General features: G+C 43.4%; 1 long non-coding RNA gene across 1 annotated transcript in view; it reads left to right on the top strand.

The window, feature by feature from the left end:
* LOC108799153 overlaps positions 1-2,879 on the top strand; it is a 4,106-nt gene extending 1,227 nt beyond the window's left edge. Inside the window, exons 2-3 of the long non-coding RNA XR_001942006.1 lie at positions 1,750-1,800; positions 2,818-2,879. This is a non-coding gene — a long non-coding RNA (uncharacterized LOC108799153). The remainder of the gene's footprint in view (positions 1-1,749; positions 1,801-2,817) is intronic.
* Positions 2,880-5,434: the final 2,555 nt, after the last annotated feature.

Here is a 5,434-nt window from a genome sequence, read left to right as displayed (position 1 = left end):
CTTCAGCCCTGCCAGACAATGCTGCCCTGCATAATAAAGCTATGTATATGAGCTGGATGGACAGGCATACTAATCCTTTGGTAGGAAAAACTCCTTTTTACTGTACGCATTTCTCCTGTGTGCCTGGAGCAGATATTACAGTTTGAAGTGAGCTGGCTGCACATAGAATATGAACTTTGTAGAATCCCTTAGTTAATTTCATTGCATTTTTAATAATGAATAACAGTTAGTGTCAGACTTATCCAGTCTTAGTTTAAGGTGTACCTTTTTTGGGGGAAAAAAAAAGAATACATGCATGTATTACATGCACCTCCATATCGGTCTGCTGTTTCGTAGAGTGCACTGGTGATCAAACAATGGGATGCTCTAATATGCAAACAGCCACCCGCCTTTTGCTTTCGCTGGTGCTTTGGGAGGGGTCACTATTAGTCACAGAAACGTGGGGGAGCCAAAGTTTCCGTAAGTTGGCTGATATACACATTATAGTTCCCTGCTATTCGAGGGTACTGGGGAGCAGTAGGCATATAGAAAGTGTAATTTCTTTAATTCTTCCTTGTTTATTTTTTTCTTCTGGTGGCTTGGTGCACATAAAATGCTGGTTTCTTGGTGCACGCTAAAATTGTTACCGAACAAAATTTATTTGCTTACATTCTGCTGCCGACCACAAAAGAATGTAAACAATGGGGAGAAAAAGCCAGCCTGTTGGCTATTTCAGATTGCAAGAGCAGGCTGGCTATTGCACCCACCCATTGAGCAGAGGAGCAGACCTGAGAGAGACTCAGGTCTGCTCAGTGGGTGCAGTTTCAATAGCCTGTCTGCTATTGGCCATTTCAAAATGCAATAGCAGACTGGCTATCCCCACTCACTGAGCAGGGGAACGAACCTGAGAGAGAGAACTTTCTCTCTTGGGGCCACTCCTCTGCTCAGTCGGTGGGGTTTCAATAGCCAGCCTTCTATTGCAATTTGAAATAGCCAATAGCAATTTGGCTATTGTTCCTAGCGGCTTACATTCTTCTTAAAGGTTCCACCACGCAGGCCCCCTCTGCTTAAGAAAGCATGCATCTTGAGACTGATATCCCCAGAATTTTAAACGTGGCCATGCACAAGCAGAGGAACAATAGGCAGTAAGCAATCTAGCCATACTTTCTCAGATAACCAAATTTCCTGGACCCTGCACACGTTTAAGTCCAATTCATCTATTGTTCATACATTCTTCTGGAGATGAAAATATTTTTGAATTGGATAGAATGGATTTTCTCTGTACCAGTGAGCACTTCAAATACTGCCCAGGTCCTCACTATCAATCCAAAGTTAATGCTACTGCCTACATATATTTTTGCACATATTTGCTATGTATGGTTGCTCTTGAGTATTAAATGCCTTGTACCAAATACTCACAAAAGCTGTAGCAACAGTGGATTTTGGCCAGGGTGAAAATGTTTGCCTGTTGAAACATAGTACCCCCTGTCAGTGCCAAGTTGAGTGACAGCAATGGTGTCTGTCTGTCAAATACACATTGTAGTCTGTGAAAGTCCACATGTTTGTAGCCATAGTATGGTTGTAAGTTATGTTACTGATGCATTTTTTTGGAGTCTATCTTGGTGCCTGTTGGCCATCAAGTATCTTTTTGGCCTCATCGCCTTGAATTAAAATGGCACATATGTGCCATAGTCTGCTACTGTAATTTGTATTGTTTTTAAAAGGGATTTTTTTTTGCCATGAGTTTAATCTTCTGTGTATCAGTTCCAGTTAACCCAACACCAGAAAAGAAATTAACCACAACAGTAAAACCTCCAGATGGTGAGTTATTTAAGATGTAAAATGTAATTGCAATGTAATGTAAATGGGGGGTAATGTCAGCGAGCGTAATCCACAATAAGTGTTAGAGTTGTCTTGTGGATACCTACTGTAAAGTAGAAAGTGGATTATAAATGGGACTTTGAACTTTTTTTAGTAAAAAAGTTGAGACATAACTTGCATCATTGCTGGCAATAACAGTCATTACTGTAGCTCTGTAATACGTACTACATTGGATTTGAAATGTTTTTCAAAGAGTTATCTGCCGAGCCTTGGAAATTACATTGCATCTTTTTAGCATTTGCACTATCAGTAAGGAACATCTGTTAAGCTGTCTGTCTGGTAGAAAGCCTGTGGGTGTTTATTGATGAGGCCATGGACCCAGTGCTTATACGTTTTGGATTTTACTACATGCTTAAACATTTCTATACTATTGTACAGAGAGCTCTTGAGTTCCTGGGTCTAAAACAGGGGTTTTTCATGAGGCAGATCTTTTTTTTTACAAGTTATCTGGGCAGCTATATAGCCTCCCAGATCACTTGTGGCAGCCTGCATGAGTCATGCCTACTGCACCCTCCCTGCCATGGTTTATGGGGTCCCTGCTTCTCTAGGGGGCAGAAAGTTCTGTACTCGCAGTGGTTCCTGTGCACAGCTGTCACAAAGCCGGCGGGTTGAAACAAACAAAAAAAAAACTGTTAATGGGCAGTTTAAGATGGGTCCTTCTAGATCTTACCGATCATTGCAGAGAGTCTCAAGGAAGGTATGGACCAGCTACTGTATGTAGGAAACCCTATAGGTCCTAGACTATAGTAGTATGAAGGTGGAGATTAGTGCATGTGTTCTATGGATATTCTGAAAATAATTTGGAAAATTTGGCTTTTTTCCTTTTTCTGCCTCTGCTTTTTACTGTGTGTATATACATGATTGTTTCAGCATGAGACTGTTCAGGTTCTTTATATACTGGAGTACTCTACCAAAAGTGGCAGGTTTCAGTTACTGTTTTTACTTTCTTGTCTTTAGCTCCCAAGCCAGCGACTACTGTGCCTAAATTGGATCCAAAGCCGGATGATGGTAAGGATGTTTGGATGTAAAGTAAATGTGTCTTGAGGACAAAATACTGAAAGTTGCATAGTGGCCTTTTAGCGGATTCTTAAGGCACTTACCTCCCTGGGCCCACACTGTATGTGTAGATACCAGCTCCCCTGCCAAGCCATTACAATAAACAGCTTAATGAATGCATCTCTCGCTATGCAAAGAGAGTGGATTGCATAAAGGGCTGTCCCATAGCCATTTCTGGATCCTGCTTCAAGTGCTTGAGTCCTCTATCATGTGTGCAAGTGACAGGTTTCAGAGTGCGAGTTACCTTTTACCTTCTTGTCTTTAGCTCCGAAGCCAGCGACTTCTGTACCTAAATTGGATCCAAAGCCGGATGATGGTAAGGATGTTTGGATGCAAAGTAAATGTATCTTGTAAATATGTAATGCCAGGATCCTGCTTCAAGCCACTATGTAATGTCAGGATCAGTGGCGGACCTAAGCAACAAAGGGCCCTGGTGCAAGACTTTTTTTTTTTCTCAGGACCCCCCACCCCACAGGAGCCTGTTGCACCAGCTGCACTGCTCCTGTATATCCACACTGATCTCTATAGCCACACTGAGGAGCGTAGCACACGCTGTGATCTCTATATACACAGTGATCTCTATATACACAGTGAAGAGTATAGCACATTATCATTTCTGTATACACTGATCTATATAATGTATACATTGAACCATTTATACACGGAGATCTCTTTGTACACAAGAATCTGAGTGGTGCTGGTTCTTAATGGCTTCCTGTACAGTCCAGATTCTATACTCTTAATGCATTACATCTCTCACCTGCCCTCCTCTTTCAGCCTCCTCCATTTCCAGCTCTCTCCTGTCTAGTCGCCTGTTACTAGGGATGTAGCCTGGAGTCTGAGTGGGAACCGTTTGTACCCCACACCCTCCCAGAAGCCTGTCAGACACCCCTCCCACCTTGCCCCAGGGACCCTAGACTGCCCCATTTTCTACCAATGGGGGGTGCCAGGGACCAGATCTCACTGGGGCCCCCCCCAGCCTCAACCATGTTGCAGTTGCACCAGCTGCCCTGGTACTGGATTACACTCTGTTCTCCTCCACGGATGAGCTGGAGTTCAGCCCGAAACTGAGCTCATTGGTACCCAGGAGTAAGCTGTGAGTGCTGGCCCAACCAGGAAATTCCCCACCCCAGCATAAAAACAAAGGGCAAGGACCGGACCTCACTGCCTGGGACCGGACCTCACTGCCTGGGACCGGACCTCACTGGGCTCCCCCAGTCTTGGGCCCTGGTGCAGCCGCACCAGCTGCTTCGGCGGTAGGCCCGCTCCTGGTCAGAATCCTGCTTCAAGCCACTATCTTTTGGATAGCGGTAATGGGTTAGAACCTCTTCAGGTTTTTATTGCTCTCTGTACCTGTGTGTTTAGATTCACTCTCTCTCTTTTTGTCCTGGTGATCATTATCACTAGGACAGAAAGTGAGGGGAAATCTAAAATGTACCACAACTCCACAGAGCCAGCTAGCTCTTGAAGCGATTTCTGGACCCTCTCTCCCCCCCTCTGCTGCAGCAGTCTAGGGATCCTTGAGTCAGCACTTTCTATACACCGTATATAGGATATGAGAACACAGAGGGACATACCTTGGCTGCAGCAGTGGATGAGACAGGCCGAAGTGTGTAATGTCGCATCTGTCTAGATCAGGTGTTTTTTATGTTTTATAACCTAGACACAACTGCAGGAGTTGAGGATTTTTTTTTTTTTTTTCTTTCAAGGAGTTCTGTTTTAAGAAAATGTACATTATACTGTTAATATATTTCTAGTCATGAGATCCTGAAAACTGTTTTCCTGGCAGTAGTTAAAGCTGAACTCTGGGCACAAAGTAATAATTTACATATATTCATTTAATGTGACAAAGGAGCTAAATCCACTTGGTGATCAGCAAATGCCTTTGCAATCCCAGATATTGCCTTGTGAAAATACCACTGTGCTGTACCTAGCCTGTTCAGAGAGCAGAGCTATCAAAGAGACCCAGCAGGCCCTATCCACTACAGGCTGCCTGCAGAAAACTACAGGAAGGGCTGACCAGCCTCTGCACAAGGAGTGAGAGCAGCAATGACCATGCTTTATTACAGGAGATTCTGACACAGAGGCAATCTTTCACACTGGATTAGTGCACATATCTGGAAGAAATAGACAAAGCCCAGCAAGAGTCGAGTTAGAATACTCAGGACTCTTGTATGTAGCCAATATTTGCTTATCACAGAGTTCACCTTTTAAGATACCACATTGGGAAAATGTACTATGTATCCACTTATGTTGCCACCATGTTTTAAAGGTGATGTGTTTATCAGTCTGTGCTAATTCTGTTAACTTTTTTTTGTTTTTTTTTCCCGATACAGGATTTCACTTAGACGATGCTCTTGGTGGAGATGGTAAGGATTGCATCTCCATTGCTGAGAACTCCCTTCTTTGTGTTCTCTGCCTTGTGAAAAAAATGTGCAGTAGATGGGTATTATTCATGATCTCCGTATTCCAAGCCTTTTATCCTTGTGTCTCACAAGAACATGACGATCTCCTACTG

Source organism: Nanorana parkeri, unplaced genomic scaffold, assembly GCF_000935625.1.
Source record: "Nanorana parkeri isolate BGI_ZX_2015 unplaced genomic scaffold, ASM93562v1 scaffold1643, whole genome shotgun sequence".
Lineage (NCBI taxonomy): Eukaryota > Metazoa > Chordata > Amphibia > Anura > Dicroglossidae > Nanorana > Nanorana parkeri.
Note: the sequence above shows the minus strand (reverse complement) of the source record. Positions and strands in the feature narration are given on the sequence as shown.